At 33.4% G+C, this 26,908-nt stretch overlaps 1 long non-coding RNA gene and 1 pseudogene across 3 annotated transcripts in view; one reads left to right on the top strand and one right to left on the bottom strand.

Annotated features, from left to right (window-relative positions):
• LOC101701215 (SRA stem-loop-interacting RNA-binding protein, mitochondrial pseudogene) overlaps nucleotides 1-21,672 on the bottom strand; it is a 30,051-nt pseudogene extending 8,379 nt beyond the window's left edge.
• Nucleotides 1-26,908, top strand: part of LOC106010867 (uncharacterized) — a 1,054,961-nt gene that overhangs the window by 185,407 nt on the left and 842,646 nt on the right. The window lies entirely within an intron of this gene.

The raw sequence follows: 26,908 nt of genomic DNA, 5'->3' as shown, positions 1-26,908 counted from the left end.
ACATTGCCAGCAGGAGCTTAAATAGTACAAATAAGGAATGAATGTCATTATAATAATTTTGGGGGGAATATTTCCTCTAACTTGATTTCTTTATTCAATATCCTTTTATTTATGGATTTATAGTTATATTCATCCCTGTATCTTCACCTAGTGTTGTTTATTGACATCAGAATCTAATATAACTGGCCATTGATGCATTTTTACTGAGTGATCACCTTCGATGCACAAGGCCAACAGATACAAAACCAAGTTTATTATTTTTATATTTCAAATTTTCTTCTGAGTTCCCTAATTAGGTCAATGTTGGCCCTATCCATTACTTATTCAGTGAAAAAAATCTTTCAGTTGTAATTTAATTCTGTTTTTCATCTCCCATATCCAAATCCTTTTGATCTAAGTTTCTGATTTCTAAAATCATGTTTTTCAGCACCTTGTTATTATTGTTATATCTTAAAAATTGGCCTATATTTTTAATGCCAGCCCTTACCTATCCAACCTGTCTTGTGTCCTATCTTAGCCCAGCAGATCCCCAAAGCAGATCTTGACACCAAGGCTCTTTTGGTGTTTATTTTTGGGAAGGAATAGAACAAAGCAACTGACAAGAGTGAAAAGAAGAGAATGATGATCTAGGATGAGTTACCAAGCTAGCTTCTCTTGAGGAGCCTATAAAATATAGTTAAGAATGATGCTAACTCATATTTGCAGGTTTCCAGGTATAGTTGAAGAGATGCCAACATGAGGTTGCATCAGGGATATTTGATTGCAGAAATCAAGAGAATAGGGATGGTTTCACTGGGATTTAATCTGTTCAGTTACAAGGGCACAAACTTTGAAGGTCCCAATACTTAAAGTCTATCCTCTTCATGTTTTAAAATTCATAATTATTTATGAACAAGAGGCTTTGTGTTTTCATCTTCTAGACCTTACAAACTATGTAGCGGTCCTTAGTGGAGGCACCCAGTGTCCTTGAGGTGAAGACTTGTAGGTCATATTGAAGAGCAACTGGCTGCCCCGGTAAAAGTTTCTGCAAAAAGGTGAGCTGAGAGAATGTGAAGTGGAGCCTAAGAGATATCCAACGAATCCCATGTATTATATCTGTATCTATGCCTGTGTGTGTTTCTATTCATGAGTGTATTAAGCAATGATGATCCAGAAAAGTGCAAAACTTGGATTTTCAAATATAGTCAGGACATGTGAACCTGGGGCTTTTCTGCCCAGAGCAGTTACTGAGGGTAACCCTGTAGGTTGGATTCAGGCCTGCCATTCTGGTCAGCATATTAAGTGTGAAAATGAAGTCACAAGGGTTTCTGAATAAGCCATCCCTCGCTCAGCCCAATTCTGAATTTAAGGGCTTACCCTCAACGTCAGCCAGGGAGATAAACCACCAGAATAGGGAAGCACATTCAGACTAGACTGGGAAAAACTCCACTTTTTCATTTTGTCTTTGTCAATATGGTGACTATTGTTTCAACTCTGAGCTTCAAGAAAAGAATGGAAATGCATTGCCAAGAAGTGATTTGAGCCATTTTCCAATAAGTGTGCCATTTCTGTAACATTTTTTTGCTACCTTTTAAATAACATTATATGGGTTGTAATGGAAAATATTAAAAAGAGGTATTTCTGAGTGTATCTTTCTTTGAGTATGTAATGTGAAATGTGCTGTATTCTCCATCTTGTAGTATTTTTACTTGGCAAACATTTTTGCAACCTTTTATTTGTCCTCAGATGTATTTTTATTGGTTATAAGATAATTTTTTATTTTTGATATACTGTAGAAGAAAAGACTAGAAAGCACAAAGCAAAAATAATACACTTCATTTTAATTGCTCCACAAATTGAAGGGATGCCAAGTATTATGTGTATCTTTATAATAAGGAAAACTGTAAAGTGATGCAAAGAGGATTACCATCATAAGTTTCTTACTTTTATCCCTTTTCTCCTTTAAAAAAACTTATTTCCTAAACTGTGAATAAATGAGAATGACGAATGATAATTTTTTAAGACCAAATAATGACTGCAAAATTTTCTTTTCACTCAAAAGGCAAAACTGCTTTTGATCAGATTCTAGAAACAATTACTATTTAAGCTTTTGTTTTGTGAATATCTCTAGTTGTTTAGATGTATTTGGGTTAAAGTAAATCATTGTGAAGAGAAAGGTCAAAGAACTGAATGAGATTTTATTTATGTTAATATGAATAAATCATGTGTTTAGAATCATACCTAAGATACAAACAGATATATTTATATGTAGGTAAACTCAGAAATAAAAATAGGAATGAAGTATGTGGCTATGAGAGGTTATTATTATTTTTTGTTGCATTTCCTTTCCCAAAGAGGAAAACAGCTACACTTCACTTAACAGTGGATTTTTCTTTGTGTCACTGTTGCACATTAACTTGTGATGATCACTATGCAAACTGATTACAAATTAATTTTGAAAAACATAGATATATCCATCATTATCAGTTGTGATCAGCTACAGTGAAGATTTTTTGGAAACAGTGCTCTAAATTAAGATGCTTAAAAGTACAAACAACAAAAACCAAGTGAACAAAAACACTATCTTTTCAGAGTTGGTATGTCAATGTGTCCATTTTTAATGAGGAAAATGAGGTCAGCATCATTTGGGGTCTTTCAGGAGAACACTGTACAGTACCAATTAGTGGCTCTATTCTCATGAGGCCACAGTGACACAGTTCTTCATCCTGCTGCCAGGTGGCGCTGTGCGGTAGTAGGTACAATTTTGTGCAAGACAAAATGTCTGCTCTTGATCTGATGGTTTAGTTGTATTGCTGACCTTGGTAATTGATTCTACTGAAAGTGTGAAAATAAACTTGTTACAAATTTCCAAATCATCTCTATATAACTGTAGTTAAATAGATCTTATTCTTCACTTTTGGTATGATACATCTGTACTATTGAATGTGTCCTAATAGAGTGGGTAAAAGACTAATTATCTGGAGAATATACTGTTTTTCATTATAACTGGTGCTTATGCCTTATAAATACTATTCTTTGAATATAAATAAAATAATATTAAAAATAAAAGATTTTTTGTTGCAAATAAGTTACTTTTTACTTCAAAAGAATCAGACAAAAATTTTAAAGGCAGTGAATAGAGAATATATATTTTAACATTTGTAAGCACACACTTAAATTTTTTAAAAAAGAAAACCCTTACTTTGTTTTCTTCAAAGAATATATTTTGCCCACTTTTTCCCATCAATGACAGTTACAATCATTCTTAAAATGGTCAACTTTCTGGTTGTTGTTTTTCTTTTAGTACAATGCAATTTGGTTCTTTCTTCTTCGTTATTACAATATAATGACTCAACTTCAAAATTACTCTCAAATCAATCTTCACAGAGGAAGTTTCCAAGCCCAATGCAGGTGACATACATCAGACCTCAAATTATTATTTGATTTTTTTATTGCTGTTACAAATTAGAATTCTCCAAATATGTAAATATAAATTGCAAATGTGTTTTTTGAACATGGAATATCAGAAATACAAAACAATGTTATTGCTTTGAATTTTTAAAAGACAGTATTTAGAAGATATGTTTTTCTAATCCATATGAAATATGACAGTTTTTTTTTCTACTAGAAAGAAGCATTTAGGTACTACAGTGGCTAACTGTACAGGTAAATTTATTGCTGTATTGTGATTGTGTTGGTATTTAAGAAGATTCATGCTTTATAGAGTAATCTTCCAGGGAGGGGAATAGTTGGAAGTAATTATTAAATTTTCAATGGCACTATAAAGAAATCAAAGTGTCATGAATTACAAATTATGAATTAGTTTCAGAGTATGTATAAAGAGAGATGGTATTATTGAACGTTAATCAATAGGGATGTAATTTTTAGTGTAGTTATTATTGAATATTCACACCGTCCTGCCAGCAAATGAATTCGAATGTAGGTTGGACTAAAGCTGTGGCTTCAAGGAGTTTTTAGTTTAATGAATGATAGAAAATCCTAATTCAAAAGAACTCACAGAAATAGACTACTTATTATAGAGTTACCAGGAGCAGGAGAAATATTTTATAACTGAATGGGAGTTAAATAAAAAGGTGACATATCACTATGATATGACACTTAAAAATCATGTTTTCAAACATATATAGTCATATGAATAAATGCTCATCATTTATAATTGAGAAATATATATATATATAAAGTGGTGTAACTTATCTTTTTATATATATAATTAACCCAATTTCATGTTAAATAATTACAAAATGTGTATTTAAAAATTTTTAATTAAAATGTTAAGCGTGTTTCTGGACAGTAAGATTATGAATGACTTTTATTTCTCATTTTTACTCTGTAAAAATTTCTTCACTATATGTATTATTTTTATAATGTGGAAAAATGCACTTTAAAAAATGTGAAAACATACAAAGACCATGTTATGGTGTATTATGTTAAAAGTATTTGTCCAAATATTTATTGTCATTATATATTAGGAAAGTGATAAGTCAGATTCTTTGCAAAGTTACCAATTTATTATGTTTCTATTACCCCCAAATTGGGCTAAATTTTTCATAGTGCAATATTGAAGTGGTACTATGTCATATAAACATACTCTCTGAAGCATTTTAGTTGTAATAAATTTAAGTTTTCTGATAAGTGAATACTTTGTACTTGGTTATAGATGGAAGCTTGATTTTGCTTTGATCTTAAGTACTGATTTGTTATATATAGTTAGATGAAGGAGAGATGATAGGTTTCATGAACACATGTACTTAGGTAATCTTAATAAACACTGATTTCTAGGCTTTGTTTTGTTACTAATTAGCAGCATTTAAGAAGCAGTTATTGTGTGCCAGGTATTGTGTTAATAACATTTTAAGTACTTTATGTCATCTGATTTTCATAACAAACTCCTGTGTTAACTATTGTTCTTTCTATCTTACAGACAAGTAAGGCTTAGAAAGATAATGGTTTACTCAAAGTCACAGGATTAGTAAACTGCAGAGGGAGGATTTTAAAGAAGGTCTTTTACACTTAAAATCTATACTTTTCTAATTGTAACTTAGTAAATTGTTTGGCCATGTAGACAACTTACTTTCTAGGATTGAAATATTTTCTCAATGTAAATTGAAGGACTTGGATGAGATTGAAGGGAGACTCAAAGTTTTCTAATTAAAGAGTTACTTTTAATTTTTTCAAAATCATATGTTTGTATTTGGGGTCAGACAAAAGACACTGAATTCAAGCTGCTGAGAGTGGAAATAGCTTGGAAATGTTGTAGATACACATGCTTTTAAAATTGTTGATAGACAGGGATTATTGTATCTCAGATTTCTGACCTCTCCAAAGGACTAATGGACAGTCATAGTTTGTGACTGTAAAATGTAATTTTTTGTCAGTTAAAATGTAGTATTAGTTTTATAATTAAAAATGTGTAAGATCAGTTTTAAAGAAGAACTACATGTAGAATATAATAGTAATGTGGAGGATTTGTTATAGCTAGGTAAAGGCAGTCTGCTTATTTGTTACAAAAAGACCAGTAACATTTAAATGAAACAATTGTGAAAAAAGTAATGCAATAGAGGGAGAAATAATAGAGTCTCATGATGGGAGCATGGACTCTATATTTGAAAATATTTTGCTGAGAGCCCTAGTAACAGATGAAGTGAATGACCTCTAATTTCTGTGATTCCATAACACAGCACTCTGCAGGTACCTTCCTTATGACACTTCTGGATTTACATTTTATCACATAATGAACTGCTGAGTGATTTTGGTTGAAAGAGTTTCTCTATCATTGCATGAGTCATCTCATTATTGAATGGGACACCCCTATGTACTCTACAAAGCTCAAAACTGGAACTTCACTGTAATGATTTTCTAAGTTCATTTCATAATCAGTGATGCAATACTTCATATTCATATCCATAAATATGAAAGGTCATGTGAACTCCACACGTGACCAGTGTTGTGTGCCATTAAAATTATGCCATTTATTTTTATAAAATATAAAAAAATGGCCAGAATGATATAGAAACCATAGAGTGCAGATTTCCTTTTTATTAGTAGTCTTTTTTCTTCCACCTCATGCAACACCCAATTTAGGGCAAAGACAAAATGAAAATGTATCTTGAATATGCATCACAGGTTCCAAAAATGAAAAGAAATTGGATTTGGATAGCACTTACTCAATAGACAGATATGATACATGGTAAGAAGGTGCACTGTCTGCCCTGTGATAGATTAAACTACTTTATAGGAAAATTACTGTGAGCCAGTCACCACCACCACCGTGGCTAAATCTTTAATAAAATTCTCTTCCATATTCAGGAGTGAGGTATGAAGTACACAATAAGCAAAGTGAAGTAGAGTGCCATTTATCAAAAACTGGTCAGGTCTGTAATCTTCTGCTTTATCCTTTCTTTGTACTTTATTTGTCTTTACTGTTACAAGAAGGGATATTTAGCTAGAGTAGTTGGCATGAAGCCCTGATAAACCTCCTCCTTCTTTTCCTTCTTATTCCTTTTTGGCAGTCTTGTCAGTGTAATTTGTTTGTTCTCTCCTAGGTGGTCTTTTGCTTGTTTGGCATTCTTTTTTCTCTTCATTTTTTCTGCCTTTCTTTGAAATACTCATTTATGCCATCGGAAATGATACCAAAACTACAGGAAAATGCAGTAGAAATGTTAACAGCTACCATATAGGACCGTCCAGGATGCATTCTCTAAATACTGAATGTCTCTTGGCAAGATAACATTTTTAAAATGTTGTGGGTAGCCCCTGGGTGGCAGTGCACCGCAACTCCTGATACCAACGAAAGCATTTTCAGGGCCGGGGATTTTGCTTAGTGGTTTCGCTGCCTGCTGTGCAAGCACAAGGACCCGAGTTCGATCCTCGGTACTCCCCTCAAAAAAAAATATTTTCGGTATAAAGATTCATATATAAGTGCATGTGTATGTATGATACATATATGTATACATGTGAGGTGTTTATGTACATAAATATATATGTATATATGATATATGCATATTATAGGCTATAGATTTGTACTATATATGATAAGTACATATGATATGCACTGTATATATTTGTATGACATTTGTTATGTGATATACATGTGCATATATATATATATATGGACTACATATTTATACAGCTGCCTCCAAAGAACTGAAAAGTGATTTTGTCTCTGAAAGATATGAACTCTCAAATTAATTTATCCATGTTTCATAAGTACACTCATGATAACACCGCTAGAAAATGACTAGTACCTTTTAAAATCTTATCCTAAAAGTATCTGTCATGTGATAATGTCCAAATTATCTTTGAAAGACAATTCAGATATGAGAACAGATGTAGTAGAAGAACCTAGTGAGCAGTGAAAATATGGCTAGAGGTATTTTGTGCTCCTTAGTCTGTACACTACAAGTCTATATGACAGGCTTAGGGTAAATCTTTTTTAGTACCATTATAACCATGTTTTATTGTTTGAATAGCAGTTTTATAACAAAACATTTGTAGTCAGGCTCCCTTTGTACTTGACTGAAAGGGAACAATTGTGGAGAGTGATAAGCAACAAAGATAATGATAACTGCATTTATAAATGCATGCAAAATTTAAAAGGTGTGCTAAAGTAGACTAACTATAGTTCTGCACCTGAACCTGGAGCAGAGATAGACATGATTCTTGAGGTAGGGATGCTTTTTTATTTGGGGCCAGTTGACTCTGTGTGTGTGTGTGTGTGTGTGTGTATGTATGCATGTGTGTGTGTTTTCCTTTATAACTATTTCTTCCTTTCAATTAAGTGCACTTGATATGAAGCTGTAGAATTAGGAAAAGCAAACATAGAAATATTCAGATTGACTATTGTTATAATTTTCTCAGATTATGATAGAATGCAACTGAATTTCTGAATAAGCTATTCAATTCAAAGGTTTGTTCTAAACGCAAACTGTGATTATTGGCTATTATCTAGCATTGTCTATTTCTCTGTCTCCTGAGAATTCACCTCCAATAAAAAATTGATAATATTTTCAGCGAAGGAGAGGATAAACCAGGGAGGGAAAATATATCCAAAACATAATTTAGGAGACAGAAGTCATTTTGTCCACTTTGTACCAGTGATTTCCAGATATTTTTACAGTTTCTTGAATTTTTAAATTTCTAATATTCTGAAAATAAGTAAAACTGAAGCTTAAGTTTCAGTTTCATTATTTTGTTTTTTATTTTTAAATATTTTGTAGCATTAACATAATGGGTATAACTAATAAAAAGGTTGACATTCTGCAGTTGACTTGTGTGTACATAAAACTAAAACTATGCTATGTGGATTCAAATAGTATATTCTCTTTAAAAGGTGTCCACCAGGTCTCTGAAAATCAGCAATACATTCCCAAAGTATGTATTTTGTGTTCCTCAGCCCCTTCTTCTCTATAGCAAAGTTAACAGCTTTTATCACAAAGAGGAAACATCCATTTGTTTAAGTCCTGCCTTGTTTCAAAAAGAAATTAAGGTCAATTACAAAGACACAGAAAATAAATTTAAAACTAAAGAAGGGAAATGAAGCCAAGGGAACGCCAGAGGAAAAAGAAATGGCAGAATGTGAAGAGTAAGTAGGGAACCAAATTCTTTCAGTGAAGCTTTATGTACCAGTTAGATTTGGTCTGCAGCTTTAGTCCTCAGCTCTCTAGCAATGAACACAAAAATGGAAACAATTGTAAGTCATGGGGTCAGCATCAAGAGAATAAGCTGCTCCTTCAGGAGATAGGGAACTAATTCAGGTAACATAGGCTCATGGCAAGTGTATTTCTTCAGTCTTTACAGAGAGGACACTGTGCAATTCAGGAAACATTCCTTTCCTTTAAAAAGCATACACATTATTATAACAAGAATTAGTTGTATATTATACAGCATCTTGAAAAGACAAGTCAGAGATAAAAACAAATTGAAGGTTTTTCATCCATTTATGAGTGATCTGTTGAGTGCCTTTCTTTTCATGTGTCTAGCAATGGAACAGGTAGGAAAGCTATAGCACCTGCCCTCATCAAACTTATAATCTTCCTTTGAAAATGGACATCAACTAATTAGTTATGTATGTGATGAAAAGTCCTGCAGAAGAAGGTTAGGAGGAGAAGGTGAGGAGAAAATTAAAGTTAGGTCTGGTGGTCTAATCTCATCCATTATTAGATGTCATAAAAGCTTAAGAAATAGTGGGACTCCATAAAATTTAGTTTATTCTGTACAAATGACGTTTCTAGGAATGTAGTTTTTAATTTGTATGGATTAATAGTGGGCTCAAGATTCTGCTTCCTGTCAAGAGTCTGAAAAGTGTGCTGCTTTTTCTGTGTTGCCAGTTGAGATTAAAGCTACGTTTCATGGGTGAGTTCAACTGAGGCTAGCAAGACAATTGGAATTGAGAAAATTTCATTATTTAGTCATATTTTATTTGTTCAGAAAGAGAATTTTGTTTGCTTAGTTGTTTACTTATGAGTCTCTTCTGCCATGTGGTTAGTCTTTTCTTTAAGCTTTATTTTTGGAATATAACTCACATACTAACCTGTGTCTTTAGAATTTTAAAACATTTCCTGTCAACAGTGACAGTTAAAAATATGTTTCAAATAAAGGAATGGTTTAGAAGATAAAATTTTTACAAGGACACACATGAACTTATTTGGAAAATAGCATTTTATGACATTGAGTAATTTATTTTTCAATAAATAATATAATTTAAATGTAATTGCTCCTGTTGTGTTTCTATTTAATGTTATTAATAGTATTGGGCATAGTTACACTTTAAAATATGAAGATACAACGTTTCAAATAATCTGTCTTTTCAGTGCTGTGTGTCTCTAAGACTTGCCTCATTCATTTAGTTTTACAATCATTTTTCCAGATACATTTAGTTTTCTTTACATGGTTTATTTGTGCCCCTGTTAGAAGATTTTGTGGAAACGATAGAGAGGGATGAGAAAGTGTACAATAAAAGGATTTTTAATTTCATATTATATAAAGATAAAAAATTGTCCAGCAAGTTCTGGCTTTGTTATAAGCCAGAAAGGACATATAGTCATTGATAACTATATTTGGATAATGAGATCACATAACTTATAAGGAAGATAATTGCTGTTTAGAATGAGTTTCTTCACCAATGTGGAATGGATCTGACAGCTTCTCTAGAGAAATTCCCAACTCCAAGGATTGTGATTACCAGCCTGCTGTTGCTGCTTTTCCCATAACACAGACCCTATGCACATACTAAATATACTCACCCCCCATTTCTCCCTTTTTTTTTAAAGGAAGCTCTGTGTGTGAAAATAAAACTTATCTCCTAAACACTGACATATTAGAAAATAATTTCCTTATGTAAAGTGACTATTTTGGTGAAAAATGGAGATAGACTATAGATAATAGTTTCATCTCTTCTTTGGGTAGTACAAAAATATAATAACCTTTAAAAGATTCCTAAAAATGGGTCTTCAATTCTGCTTTCCATTTTTCCCTCAGGCCCACCCCATTCTCAGCTTTATGCTATGTGAGAAACACAAGACATATATTTCCTTTTCCTATCTCTCAAAGAAATACAGGGTATAGAAATAGTATTTTTCACATTTTTACAGACCAATTCAAGGAGAGTGAACTCATTTAGCTCTGCCTGCTCAAGAAATACCAATAATAATAATAACAATGTGTTTTCCCCCGGAACATTTTAGTTAATGCTTATTATTAAACTATGTCTCTCTTGGAGTTAAAAAATGTTGTTACAGACATACATCCAATTGTTTCTGGAAATCCCTTTAAACTGATTAGAGATGGACATGCAGAAAATTAAGACAAAATTGCAACTATTGTTGTCTAACATTACTTATTGCATGTAGCCACGATTACTTCTTCCTTCTTCATGGATCTTTGGCCTTTTATTTTATATGAAACTATTGTATACAGTGGATAAGTGGACTTTGCAATTACCTGAAGCTTGTATTAATTCTTAAAAACAAAAATGGATATATATGTATATGTATATTTCTTTCAACATTAGAGATTCTGGTTCAAACTCTTATTAGTTACATGATAAAACTAAATAGGTTTTCTTTTAGGTGATAGGTTCCTTTCAGGTACAAAACGGTGAGAGAAAAAGTTTTTTTTTTTTCATTTGGATCCTTTAATTTTCCTTTTACATTCCCTGGGAAATGCTTTTTTGAAAGTCAAATTCAACAGGGAACATCTTCTACTAGATTAGAAAAATACTGAAGTGTTAACCATACAGGTATACTGAAAAACAATGAACAACAGTTATATATAAAAAAGGTAAATTGAATAGGAATAAAAAGGATAAAGAAAAAATAGGAGACAGTGAAAAAAAGAGGAAATTGCTCTATACAATTAAAAAGCAAAAGCCTTATTCAGTATTGTTTTCAAAGCAAATACATTTCTTCATGAACATACTTTCAATTCTTCATAAAGGAGATAATGTTGACAACTTTGAAAGTCTTTTTTGTAAGGTAAGAAATGTTGCCCTACAAAATGGTATATACCAACTGTCTTGGTCTGTTTTCTGTTGCTTTAACAGAATACCTCAGTCTAGGTGATTTGTAAAGAAGAGAGCTTTCTTTTGTCTCACAGTTCTGGAGGCTAGCAGTCTGATATTTAGCAGTTATATCTGGCAAGGGCCTTGTTCTGCCTCATAAACAGCAGAAAAGAGGGAGGGCACTATAGGCTAATGCAGTACTGGGGTATGATGTGAGCGTCCAAGAGGCAGTGATGTGCAAGGTTTCATGGCTACGTGCTGTTTGATTTCCAGGAGGACCCTACATTTGCATCCTTACATAACATATTAAAAATTTTAATACAAATAGTTTTCAACATTAATTTGTCCACTGCATGCAATTCATTAGCAATACCAATTCTGGATAGGTGTCTGATGGGGACTGATAATGACAGTTAATGGCTGTGGTTCTCAAATAATCATAGTATTTAATGAAGATTATAGAGGTGTTTGTTTTCCTCTTAAGTTTGATGTTCAGGGAGATGTGATATGGGAGGATAGGTAAAAGCTTACTAATACACACTTTTTAAAATCTCAAGTATAGCATTTTTCAGGAGTTAAGTCCTAAAATTGCATTTTATTTTTTTTACCTATTTTAATTTCATAGAATTGTGGAGACGAAAATGCATATCTAACATAACCCAGGTCATTCCTTTTAAAAAACACATGAGAAAACTGAAGCCCAGAGATTTCTGCTGCTTGCATTAGGTCCACAGTCAGTTAATGACTGAGTGAAGATGAAAGTGCGAAGACCTGTGACTCAGTTAATTGTCCTCTGTACTTTGCTGCATGCATTTCATCCATTTACATTTTATCTAAAAATAAAATTATGCAATATTTCATGCATATGGCAAAGTATGAATAAAAGAGAAAAGAAGACAATACAAATAATAACCATGTACTTTACATCGGGGTCTTTAAAGCCATATTTTCAGACTTTTGTCTCTTCCTTTGAAAGAATGAGCAGACACAGTTAATCCTCCACCCCTTTTTACCTCGACCCTTCTATTCTCCTTTTATCTTGATACATATTGTTGTAACTTTTGTATTGAAAAAATTTAAATATATGGAAAGGTTTAAAAAACCAAACAGTAACTATCATGTAGCTACTGTCTAGGACCTCTTATTAATACTTTACTGTATTGCTCCTGCAGATATCTATCTAGTTATTTCTCCATCTCTCAGTTCATCTACTTTTTTGGATTCATTTCAAGTGAAAGTGCAGGCATCAATACACTTCCCATTTTTCCCTAAATGTGTCATGTACATGTCTTGAAATAGTATCCAATATTTGTTTATATTTTTCTTTGGTATTAAATTTATATAATTTATATAATTTTATATAAGAAAGTATATAATTCTTTCTTTTTTTTTTTGGCACAAGGAATGGACCCCAGGACCTTTGCACTGAGCTATATCCCCTGCTCTTTTAAAATTTTTAATATTGAGACAAACTCTTGCTAAGTCACTGAGTTGCCCAGCTGGGCTGGAACTCATGATAGCCCTGCCTCAGGCTCCTGAATACTGGGATTGCAAGCACACATTACCAGCCCTGACTTGAAGTGTAGAGCCCTTAAAAGTACTTTTATCAAGTTTTGACAATTCCCTCTACCTGTATAATCACTACCATGAGTATACATCATGTAGACTACCACCATCATTTCAGACAATTCTCTTGTGCTTGTCTGTCAATTCTTGTCCCAACCCACCTGGAAACACTCCTCTGATATTTTCCACCATAGTTTAGTTTTGCTTGCTTTAGAACTGAATGTGAATTGGAACAAACAGTATATCCTGTGTTTTATAAAGTTTCTCCTTACTTTACATGTTTTTGAGATGATGAATCCATATTATTGAATGTATCAGTATTTAGTTACTTTTAATTGCCAAGTAGCTTCCATTGTATGGGCGAATCATGGTTTGTTTATCCACTTCCCTGTTGACAGAATGTAGGCTTTTAAATTTTTGTCTATTATAAATAAAGCTGCTATGAGAGCCACTCTGTCTTTGTTATACTTACTATGTGGAGGGTAATTTCTTTTTTCGGTAATTTAAATTATTTTGGGTTTTATATATTATTAGTGTGTGTTTGCAGTGCATCATAGTTACTTTGGGTTTAGGGGAATTGGTATATAATATAGCATATCTTGATCATTTTCCTCCCCTTTATCCTCCCTTTGTACCTTCCCCCCAATCCTCTTGCTCTGATTCTCTTTCCCATCACCGTTTTGCTTTGTACTATCTCTTCTTTATTCAATATTTATTTATTTATGTTTTAAGTTTCTCCTATAAAAGAAACCATGCAATATTTAACTTTCTGTGTCTGACTTATTTCAGTCAACATTATGGTCTCAGGTTCCATCCATTTTCCTGCAAATGACATGATTTCATCCTTCTTTATGACTGAGTAGCATTTCATTGTGTATATATGCCACATTTTCTTTATTCCTTTGTCTATTGATGGGCATCTAGGCTATTTCTGGAGTTTAGCTATTATGAATTGTGCTGCTATAAATGTTTTTATACTTAAAATACATCTCACATCAACAGCATAAAGAAGGGTCTTCCATTTTTAAATCTCTCCAACAACCTTTTTTTCTGTTTTTGTTTTCGTACTGGAGATTGAATCTGGTGCATTTACACTGACCTATGTACATAGCATATTTTTATTTTTCACTTTGAGCCAGGATCTCAACTAAATTGCTAAGTTGTCCAGGCTGGGCTCCAATTTGTGATTTTCCTGCCTCATTGTCCCAGAATGTTGGAATTACGGGTGTGTGCCACCATGTTGAGTTACAACCTATACTTTTATATTAGAAGTATTAATCTACTTGTATTTAGTTTGTTGATATATTTAGAATTAGATCTACCATTTAAAATTTTTGTCTTCTTTTTCTCCCCTCTTTTATTCATCTGTTCATCTTTTGGATTAATATATATTTTATACATAATTTTAGTATATATTTAATATATAATTGCGTATTATATATAACATAAAATATATTACATATGATATATATTATTTATATATAGAAATAATATATATTTCCTTTGGATTATAAATGTTTTATAAATGTTCAGGATTCCTTTTTATACATTAGCATTTTACCACCCTTTTGTATTACATTTTTTAGTGCTTACTCTAGGGGTTTCAATATGTACCTTAATTTTGCAGTTTAGTGTTAATATTGAGTTACGTTAAACAAAATGTTGAAAAACTTGTAACTCTATAGTTTAACACTCCCCACTTTCTATTGTTCTGTAATTGCTATGTGTAATGCCTCTGCATACATTATAAATTCTATAGTTTAAACATGATCTTAAATTGTGTGTTTAAAGATATTAAAATAAAAGATATTTACTCAGCTGTTCATCATTTCCAACACTCTTCATACCTTCCTAAAGATTCATGTTTCTATCTGGTATTTTCTTTCAGCCTAAACAGCTTCCTTTAGCATTTCTTGTAGTGTACAATATTGGGCTATAAATAATCTTTAGTTTTCTTTTACCTGGTTATATTTTTGAAGAATATTTTCTGGATGTACAAGTTAAGATTGAGAGTTATTTGTTATTTTTATCTTTATTCACTTTATAGATGTACCACTTTCTTTTTCTGTGTATTTCTGATGAAAAGTCAGCAGTTATTTCAATCTTTAGTCCCATGTATTAAGATGTAATGTGTTTTGCTGTTTTCAGATTTGTATCATTTTTCTTTTAATGTTATTTTATTTCTTTATTTTCAGTTTATTTTTAATTGTTACACAGAAACAAGATAGTACATATTAAGGAGGTACCTTGTAATGTTTCAGTGCATGTGTACATGGTGTAATGTTTAAATACAGTTAAGCATATCTATCTCCTTAAAGACTATTTGCATGAAGTTCACTCCTCAATATCACAAAAATATCTTTTTCTTCATGCTAAAAACTTTTAAGATCTTCTACATTTTGAAGGGTATAGTATATTATTGTTATCTATCATCACATGTATCTTAGTACACAATGAGCAACTTTGTTCCATCCTCTTCCTTAGCCTCTGGTTACCACTATTCTACTCCAAATTTCTGTGATATCAGCCTTTTAAGATTCCACACATGAGTGAGAAAATGCAGTATTTGCCTTTCTGTGGCCGGATTATTTCACATAATATAATTGTTTCCAGTTCCATCCATAATGCTGTAAATGACCAGATTTCATTCTTTTTAATGGTATAGTATTCCATTATGTTTACCATATTTTCTTTACCAACTCATGATGGACTGTTGATATTTCTGTCTCTAGGCTATTGTGAATTATGGTGAAATGCTTTTGATTTAAAGCTTATTTCACCTAAGTATGGCTACTTATTCTTTCTTTTGGAATTTACTTGCATAGTATTTTATTCTATGCTTTTATTTTCAGTCTATATATGAAGTTGCAGGTGAAGCAGGTTTCTTGTAAGCAATATAAGGTTTCTTGTAAGCAGCATATAGCTGGCTTTATTTTATTTATTTATTTATTTTGGTACTGGGGATTGAACTCAGGACCTTGCGCTTGTGAGGCAGGTGGCAGAACCACCGAGCTAAATCCGCTACCCTTTATTGTATTTATTACTCAGTCACTAAATCTTTTAATTAGAAATTTAATCCATTTACATTCAAGGTAATTATTAATTTGTAATTCTGTTTCTACAGTCATAAATTGTTTTCTAGTTGTATCATAGTTTCTTTTTTTAAATTAATTTTATTGGTATATTTTAGGGATACAATATAATGACATTCATCATTAGAAATTTGCACCTTTACATAATTTCTCTTGGTTCTTATTTTTTTCCCATTCCCTGCCCTCCCTTCAACCCTTCCATCTCTCCCTATTTACAAAGACGTTGTTTCCATTTTTTCATTTTCTCATATTAAATCCATTCCCTTCTTTCCTTTCCCCTACCCCTCCCACTTCCCCTTTGCCCCTTTTCTTACTATTTCACATTATCTATTATACCTTTTAGTCCTTATTTAAACTTTCAGTTTCTTACACTAGAGAAACTATTCAGTATTTACACGTGTGTCCTGTTTATTTCACTTAAGAGTAATGCCTCAATGTGCATCCATTTAGTTATGAAAGTCTCTAATTTCTCATTTCTTATGATTGACTATTATTCCATTTTATTAAAAAAATCCCACATTTTCTTTATCCAGTCTCCAGTTGATGGGCATTTGGGCTGTTTCCAAGTTTTAGCTATTACAAACTGTGCTGCTATGAACATGGGTGCACATATATTACTGTGGTATGATCCTTTTAATTCTTTTGGGAAGATACCCAGCAGGGGAATAGCTGGATTAAATGGGACTTCCAGTCCTAGTTCTTAGAGGTATCTCCATACTGATTTCCACAGTGGTTGCACCAGTCTACACTCCCACCAGTAGTGGAGTAGGGTTCCTCTTTCCCCACAGCTGCACCAGCACTTGTTATTGGTTGATTTCATGATAGCAGCCATTCTTTCTGGAGTGAGGTGGAATCTCAGTGTTATTTTCATTTGCATCCCTCGAATGATCAGTGATGTTGAACATTGTTTCCTGTGTTTATTTGCTATTTCTACTTCTTTGTCTGAGAAATGTCTGTTCATTTCAGATGCCCATTTTTGGATTGGGTCTCTAAATTTGGGAGGTCTGATTTTTTTAAGTTCTTTCTAGATTCAAGATAGTAGACCTTTGTCTGAGGAAGAGAAGGTGAAGATTTTTTCCCACATTGTGGGTTGTCTCTTCACACTGTTGGTGGTTTATCTTGTTGTGCAGAAGTTTTTTTTAATAAGAAGTGATCCCACTTGTTGATTGTTTGTGCTAGTTCTCGGGCAACTGAGGTTTTGTTCATAAAATCTTTTCCTACACCAATGTCTTCAAGAGTTCTACCTAACCTCTGTTCCAGCAGGTTCAGCGTTTCTGTTTCATATATATATATATATATATATATATATATATATATTTGGTTTTTTTTGCAGGATACCAGGGATTGAACTCAGGACTTTGTGCTTGTGAGGCAAACTGCTTTTAGTTTAGTCCATGGTGAGAGATATAGGCCTAGTTTTAATCGTTGGCAAGTTGACACCCAATTTTTCCAGCACCACTTATTAAAGAGGCTATCTTTCCTTCAGTGAGGGTGTTTTGTTCCTTTCTTGAAGATGAGATGGCTGGGTGTATCTGGAGTTATTTCTGTATCCTCTATTCTGTTCCACTGGTCCTCAGGTCTGTTTCTTTGCCAGTACCATGCTGTTTTTATCACAGTAGCTTTGTAGTATAGTTTCAAGTTGGGGGTTGTGATACTCCGTGCCATGTCTCTGTTGCCTAGGTTTGCTTTTGCTATTAGAGGTCTCTTCTTGTTCCAAATGAATTTTTGGATTGTTTTCTCAAAGTCTGTGAAGTATGCTGCTGGGATTTCAATTGGGATTGCATTGAATCTATATAGCAGTTTTGGAAGTATGGCCATTTTCACTATGTTGATTCTTCCTACCCAGGAGCAAGGGATGTCTTTCCATTTTCTGTTATCATCTTCAATCTCTTTTCAGAGTGCTATACTTTCCAGAGAAGAAGTCTTTGAAATCTTTTGTTAGGTTGATTCCTAGGTATTTCAGTTTTTTGGATGCTATTGGGAAAGGAATTTTTGCCCTATTGCTGTCTCAGTGAGTCTGTTGTTTGTGTAGAGTAAAACTATTGATTTTTGTGTGTTGACCTTGTAAGCAGCTACTTGACTGAATTTGGTTACTAAGTCTAGAAGACTTTTGGTGGAGTTCTTGGGGTCTTCTATATAGAGTATCATGTCATTTGCAAATAATGACAATTTGACTTCTTCATTTCCTATCTTTATTCCTTTTATTCCTTTCTCTTGTCTAATTGCTGTGGCTAATGTTTCCAAAACTATATTGAACAAGAGTGGTGATAGTGGACATCCTTGTCTTGTTCCTGGTTTTAGTGTGAAGGTTTTCAGTTTTTGACCATTTAATATGATATTGGCTGTTGTTTTTTCATAGATGACTTTTATCAGATTAATGTAGAGACCGTCTTTTCCAACTTTGGTAGAGTTTTTATAATAAATGTGTGTAGAATTTTGTCAAATGCTTTTTCTTCATCTATTGAGATTATCATATGGTTTTTGTCCTTGGCTCTGTTGAGATAGTGTATTATATTTGCGTATTATATTTGTATTGACTTGTGTGTGTTGAGCCTTCCCTGCATGCCTGGGATGAATCCACTTGGTCAGGGTGTATGATCGTCTTGATGATCTTCTTCATTCCATTTGTCAGTATCATATTAAAGATTTTTGCATCTATGTTAATTAGTGAGATTGGCCTATATTTTTCTTTTTTTAAATTGTCTTTCTCTGCTTTGGGAATCAAGGAGATGCTTGGTTCCAGGAATGAATTTGGGAGTATTGCTTCCCTTTCAATTTCATTGAAGAGTTTAAACAGTAGTTGCAGTAGTTCCTCTTGAAATGTCATGTACAATTCAGCCATGAAGCCATCAGGACCTGGGCTTTTCTTAGTTGGTAAGTTTTTAATTACATTTTCAATTTCATTGATTGGTATTGGGTTGTTTAGAATTTTTAGGTCTTTTTCATTCAACTTTGGTAATTCATACACATCTAGGAATCTGTCCATTTCTTCCTTGTTTTCCATTTTACTGGCATATAGGTTCTCGAAATAGATATTGATGATCCTCTGGATTTCTGCTGGGTTCATTGTAAATTTCATCCTTTTCACTCCTAATTGCATGGATTTGTGCCTTTTCTTTCCTTTTTTTGATAAGCTTGGCTAAGAATTTGTCAATTTGGTTTATTCTTTCAAAGAGCCAACTCTTGGCCTCATTGATTTTTTGTATTGTTCTCTTAATCACCATTGCATTAATTTCTCTTCTGATCTTTATAATTTCCTCCCTTGTATGAGCTATGGGTTTGTCCTCTCTTCTTTTCTTAGAAGCTTGAGGTTTAGCATGAGGTTGTTTAATTGGGCTCGCTCTGTTTTCCTAAGATGAGTATTCACTGTTATGAATTTCCCTTGTAAGACTGCTTTCATTGTGTCCCATAGATTCTGATATGCTTTATTGTCATTGTCATTTAATTGAAGGAACTGCCTGATTTCTTCTTTAATTTCCTCTGTGACCCATTGGTTATTCGGAAGTGTGTTGTTCACTTTCCGTGTGTTTCTGAAATTTTTGCTGTTTCTTTTGCTATTGATCTACAATTTTATTACACTATGGTCTGATAATATACAGGGGATAACTTCAATTCCTTTGCACTTACTTAAACATGTTCTATGAGTGAGTATGTTGTCTATTTTGCGTAACAACCCGTGTGTAGTTGAAAAGAATGTGTATTCTGATTTTGTGGGGTGGAATACTCTGTAAACATCTGTTAAGCTCATTTGTTCAAGAGTTTGATTGAGTTCTAGTATTTCATTGCTTATCTTTTGTCCACTTGATCTATTTGTGACAGTGGGGTTTTGAGGTCCCCCATTACTCTTGTATTAGTGCTTATTTGATTTTTCATGTCTGTTAGTATTTGTTTTATGTAGTTGTGCACACTGGTGTTTGGTGCATACATATTTATGATTGTCATCTCTTCCTCTTGGATCATTCCCTTTACAAGGATGTAGTATCCTTCTTTGTCTCTCTTAATCAGTGTTGGTTTGAAATCCACTTGATCTTCAAGGAGGATAGCTACTCCTGGCTTTTTTTTGGATTCATGTCACATGAAGTATTGTTTTCCACTCTTTAACTTTCAGTCTATGAGTTTCTTTTTGAATTAAGTGTTTTTCTTGTATGCAGCATATTATTGGATCTTGCTTCTTGATACATTCTGCCAGTGTATTTCTTTTGATTGGTGAATTGATACTGTTAACATTGAGAGTTATAACTGATATGTATTGACTTATCATTGTCATGTCTTTTTCTTTCTGTTGGATCCTCCCCCTTTGCATTTAATTTCTTGTCACACCAAATGAATTCATTCTGCTGGGCTTCCTGGGGTTACAATCCTTATCTTTTCCTAGGATATTGTCTAAAATTTTGTGGAGTGCTGGTTTGGTATTCATGAAGTCCCTCAGGTGCTCTTTGTCATGAAAGTATGTTATTTCTCCCTCAATTTTGTAAGATAGTTTTGCAGGGTACATCAGTCTGGGTTGGAGGCTGTTTTCCTTTGGGGCTCAAAATACATCACTCCAAGCTCTTCTTGCCTTGAGGGTTTGCATTGAGAAGTCTGCCGTGATTTTGATGGGCTTTCCTTTGTATGTGATTTGTTTCTTTTCTTTAACTGCTTCCAGAATTTTCTTCTTCTGTTGGATTTCTGGAATCTTAACAATTATATGCCGATGTGTAGATTTTTTTTGATCATGGCTAGTTGGAGTCCTATATGCCTCACTTATCTGTTTGTCAAGTTCTTTTCCCCTTCTTGCGAAGTTTTCTCCCATCACTTCTGTGAACAGGTTTTTTTTTATATCATCTGCACTCTCTCCTGTTTCTTCATTGACTCTAATCAGTCTTATGTTATTCCTCTTTGCATCATCTAGCAGCTGCTGGATTGATTTTTCGTGGCCCCTTACTATTTTAAAGAAAATTTTCTTTTCCTGGTTACTAGTTGCAATCCTGTCTTCTATATCTGAAATTCTGTCCTCACATTGGCTCATTCTACTGTGTAAACTTTCAATGGAGTTTTTAATCTCCTGGAAATCTGTTTGCATCTGTTTCATGGATTCCATTTGTTTCCTATGTTGGGATTCCATCATCTTCCTCAGCTCCTCTACGTTTTTATTTGTGTCCTCTCTAGACTTATTAATCATGTCTTGCACTGTGTTCACACTCTCTGCTCTTATCTGAGAAATTATTTCTGTTTTCAGTTTTTCAGTTCCTCTTCTGCTGCCAGTTCAGGGAGTCCAGGTGGTGGAGTATCAGATTATTCCATCTCATTTCCCTTTAGGCTTGCTTTAAGTTATCTGGGAGTTTGGTTTTGAGACTTGTTTACATGTCTTCTCATTTCAGCGGTGGCGGGGGGCGGGGGTCGGGGAGCACGGGGGAGTGTGATGCTGGTGCCCTCGCAGTTCAAGTCCTCAGCTCTGGGGCAGTGGTATGGTGGCCTGGAAGGTTCACCTCCTCTCCATTGGGGGCAGCTCTGGTCCTTGGCACTGGGGGCAGTCATAGTTTCTTTCTTTCTTTTTCTCTCAGATTCTTCCTTTGGGTTTAAGTGATTTACTCTAGTATTTTTTTTTTTTTTTGGTACCTGGGATCGAACTCAGGTCCTTGTGCTTGCGAGGCAGGCACTGGAACCACTGAGCTAAATCCCCAGCCTGACTTACTCTAGTATTTTGATTGCTCATTAATTACTTTTTGGTTGGCCTCTTATAGATTTTTATTTTGTGGTTACCATGATGCTTATAAAACATCTTTTGATTATAACAGGCTATCAAAATGATAGCTACCTAACATGATTGTAAAGACAAGAACAGAAACAAGCAAACTCAACAATGAGAGAAAACACACTACTAAAATATTTTTCACTTGCATTTCATTCCTTCCCATGTTTTGAAATTTCAGTGTCCCATTTTACACTCTTATATATTATATTCCCTACCTCTTGACATATTAATGTGGCTATTATTATTTTTAATTTTTTAGGCTTCATACTAAAGAAATGAATGGTTATGAATCATACTTAGAATATTAGAGCATTCTGAATTGGCTTGTATAATTACTGTTACCACTGAGTTTTATGCCTTCACATGTTTCTTCTTACTCATTAATGTCTCTTTCTTTCAGTATGAAGAATTTCTTTTTGTGGTTCTTATTGGACATTCCTGGTGGAGATATATTCTCTTAGCTTTTGCTTGTCTGGGAAATTATCTTCTTCATTTCTAAAAGTTAGCTTTTCTGGGTAAAATATTCTCTTCAGTTGACAGTTTTTTCTTCAGTAAATCTCATGCTACTCTCTTCTGAACTAATTTTTCTGCACATGTCTGCCCTCAGATAAATGTGGATACCATTATATATTATTTAGGTAATTTCTTTTGCTATCTTGAGAATCTTCTCTTTATTTTTCATTTTTGAGAACTTGGTTATAAGATATCTTCAGTAGTCTCTGTTGAGTTAAAGCTGACTGGCGATCTTTGACATTCCTGGAACTGAGATATTGTATACTTCTCTAAGCTCAGGAAGTTTTCTGTTATTATTTACTTGAATGTTTTCTATACTTTTGCTGTCTCAAGTTCTTTCTGACCCCGCATATGAATATTTGGTCTTTAATATTGTCCCCAAATCCCTGTATACTTTCTTTATTTCTATTTTTCCTCTTCTATATATTTTTAACAGCCTGTCTTTGAGCCCACTAATTCTGCTATTTGATCTATCCTGCTGTTGATTCTTCCAGTTGAATTTTAAGTTTTAGAGTTTTTCAGCTCAAAGATTTAATTTTTTAATTGCTTCTGTCTTTTAAATTTCTCTGTGAGAATATTGAAATGTTTTGCTGTGTCTTCTTCATTATCATTGAATTTCTTTTAAAAAATGATTTTAAAATTCTTTATCTAGTATTTCTCCCATACTTATTGCTTTCAGTTCAGTTTCTGGCCCCTTACTGTGACTATTAGTTGGGGTCATGATTACTTGAAAACCTGAGAGTTCCTGATGTTTGTTGGTATTTTAGCTTTTCCTGGGCATTGAAGGATAAAGTATTTTTTTAGTATTCTTGGTCTGGCTTTATTGTGCCTATTTTCCCAGAAATTCTAAGCATCTCTCTTATTTTCTCCAGTCTTCAAACACTGTATCACTCCTCTGTCCGTGTTGGTTAGAAATCTTCTGTTAGTGTGTTTTTACCATTTCAGTCTGAGAGGGCAATCCAAACATAAGATTGCCCCTAATACTTTGTGAATATATTTTGCAGAATGAACTAGGAGGGCACCTAGAGAGAGAATAGCTTGTTCTCACAAAGCATCTCCCTGGAACCAAGGTAGGCCTAGATGCTTCATTCAAAGAAACTGACCTGTGGTCAGGAATTCTGCCCATCTCTGAACAGAGTCACAATGAATGGATCAATCACAGGCTCCCATGTCATGCCTCTGGCTAACACCATCACTAAGCTGAGTAGCATTTTGAGCTTACAGTTTATTAAAACTAGTACAACATTGAAATAGAACCAAGGCCCATACTCCTTTGTTGAGGTGGAGTCATGATCAAAGACTGCTGACAACAGGTAGTGGTAGCTGGAAAAGAAGATCAATAGACTTGGTCTGCATGTTTTCTCCAGGACCCAGGACTATTACAGAGATTTTGTCTGCAGGCAGGGTGGTGGGGACTGTGAAGATCTCCCCAAAAGTAGGATTCAGCAACTCAGGACTGTTTCAGTGCTTATATTTTGTCCTACTCCAAGGGAATGGGATCTGTGCTTGGGATCATATTAGTGAAGGCAGCCCTTAGTCACCTAGGCTATGATCCCTGAGCATCACATCAGTAAGGACCTGCACAGTTTTAAGAGTTCATTTAGGCTCATATCATAGGTGTTAGTGATATAGGTCAAAACACAAGTCTGCCCCACTAGGGCATAGGTCTTTGTCAGATGCTAGGGAAATTCTAAAGCCCTGTCTGTGAGCATTATCCTTATGATAACTGTGCTGACCAAGTGTGGGCAGAAGACAGTGGAGACAATCCCTTGACCATCAAGGCTGATGCTTAGTTGGGTCACCTGAGTCTCACAGCTATAGCAAGTTGCACAGTCTCGGGAGGGTGGGTATGACTTATGTTATTTTAATTTTTAAAAATTATACATTGAGAAATTATAGTTATATATATTTATGGGGTACAGAGTTATATGATGATTTATATAATACAATATGGAATATTAATGATTTAAAGAGACATCACAAAAGAACAAAAATATGAATGCCTAATAAGAACATGAGAGATACTGAAAATAAGTAGACATTAATGAAATGCAAATTAAATCCAAGGGTGAAATCATTACACATTTAATAGAATAACTGTAATGCAAGACTGAAAAAGTCTTGGTTAGTGAAGATGTGGAGCAATTTGGACCCTGATACATTGTGGGTGGGAATGAAAAATACTTCGGCAGTTTCTTAAAAAGTTAAAAATACCTTGACTATATGACCTAGCAATTTTATTTCTACAAATCTCAAGAGGAATGAAAACTTATTCACACAAACACTTCATGTGAATGTTGATGGCAGTGTTCATAAAGAGCTCACACTGAAATAACTCAAATGTCTGTCAGTTGGTGAATGCACGAACAAAGTGTGGCACATCCATATGTTGATATACATTTCAAAAAGGAAAAGGGATGGGTTACCTGCAAATGCAAGCACACAATGAACCTCAGATATATTTCACTAAATCAAAGTAGCCAGATAAAAAAGACTACATATTGTATAATTTTGTTTTTTATGAAATTTCAAATGTAAATAAAGATAAACCAGATAATGCTTGCCTGCTGGCTAGTGGTAGGAAAGGGGATTGATTGCAAATAGGCATGAGGGAATTTTTAGGGTGATTAAAATGTTCTAAAATTGTATATTGGTGATAATTGCACAGTGTATAAATTAACTAAAAAATATTGAACTATGCATATGTAATGTGAATTTTAAGATATGTAAATTATACCTCAATCAAACAAAATAAGATAGGTACTCATCAGAGTAGCTAAATTAAAAAGACTGACCCTACCAAATATTGGTGAAAGCATGGAGCAGCTTTACATCTAGTTCATATCTGAGAGGGCAAGATGGTACAAGGAGTACAGAAAATAGTTTTGCAGTTTCATTTAAAATTAAACATTAGCTTAAATGATTAAGATATTCTGTATATCTATACTAATTACCCAAGATGAATGCAATTATTATGCATCAAAAACAACTACTAATAAAATCATCAAAAAAGAAGATATACTTACATGTGATCCAAAAATTCCTCTGCTAAGTACTTACCAGAGAGATATGAAAATATGTTTACAAAGAGATTTATACTCAGATGCTCATAGCTGCTTTATTTATACTATTAGCCAAAAACTTCAACTCATACATGCATGAATAAAACAAATTGTATTCTCTCCATATAATAGAATGCTTCTTATCAACTAAAGGAATGAACTATTTATCTTTGCCACCATATGGACCAACCCCAAAAGTATCCTGAGTTTAAAAAAGAGGACATAATTGATTACATATTATAGATTCTGCTTATACATAATTCTAGAGAAGTTTATATTAAGCACATCAGAGGCTGCCATGGGCAAGGGTGGGGGAAGTGAATTGATGACAGAAATATGAGAGAAAACTTGGGAATGAAGGAAATGTTCTAGTTTATAATTTTTGTTGTATTTACAAGCATGTGTATATTTTTCAGTCTCATCAAAGTATCTACTCAACATTGAGGAGTTTTTTGTATTAAATCACATTTTGAAAAAATATTAAAGAATATTACAAATAGTTTTCAAGGAGAAGTGTTTTCTGTAAGAACAAAATTTTAATCTTGTTATTCCTTTCTAATTTAGAAGTTAATGTAATTTTAAAAAAATATACCATTTTTACTATTTTTTATTTGATTATTTTCTATAGAATTTTAATACTGCCAGTGGAGTTTTACTAACCTTTGTACTGTTCAGGAGAGAGGAAATACGTGAAAAAATTCTAATATATGCTGTGTATTTATATATACATATATGTACTTATATATAGTATACTTATATATAGTGTGTGATTACTTTTCAATTTCTAGAGCAGAAAAATTAGATGTAAGATCAGTTTTGAAAATGCTTAATTTTATTTAAAGAAGGTGGAAACAAAATAAATTATCTATGAATCACAAAAATAATATACATTAAATAAATCCACCAAGTAGCTTGATATTTTAATAACCTATAGTAATAAAAAAATAGAATGAGCATTTACTCAAAAATTGTGGAAAAATTGAGTAAAATTAGAAATAAAGCATTTTTAAGCTTATAAACTTAATTTTAATTTGTTTAAAAATGCAAATGATATGGGGCTCTTTTTACTAACTGATGTGTTAAAAAGATAATCTGTTATAAAAAGAATCTTTTCAGAGATCGAGTCAAGATTATTTTATAGGATTGAGACTGGGAACATAATCAACCAGCTATGTATTTGTTTGGCCAAGGAGCTTGTCACTTTGTAGTTAAGCGGAAGCACAGCAATGTCTCTGTCCTTTGGGGATTCTGGCACTGATGACGGCTGTTCTACGACCAGGTCACTTAGTAGAACTAAAATGTCCTGGGTAGTGGTGCTTTAGTTATGTAGGTAGGAAAACAGCAGTGGGTTCAGCCACTATATTCTACTTTTCTTGTAAAGTCAGAAGTTGACTGGTCTTGTGTGGAAAAATCAATAAAGCATTTATAACACTTCATGAAAGAA

The sequence above is a fragment of the Heterocephalus glaber genome, unplaced genomic scaffold (assembly GCF_053883595.1).
Source record: "Heterocephalus glaber isolate CG9 unplaced genomic scaffold, H.glaber_assembly_v1.0 deba00001523, whole genome shotgun sequence".
Taxonomy (NCBI): Eukaryota; Metazoa; Chordata; class Mammalia; order Rodentia; family Bathyergidae; genus Heterocephalus; species Heterocephalus glaber.
The sequence above is the reverse complement of the archived record's forward strand: the minus strand, read 5'-3'. Positions and strand labels throughout refer to the sequence as shown.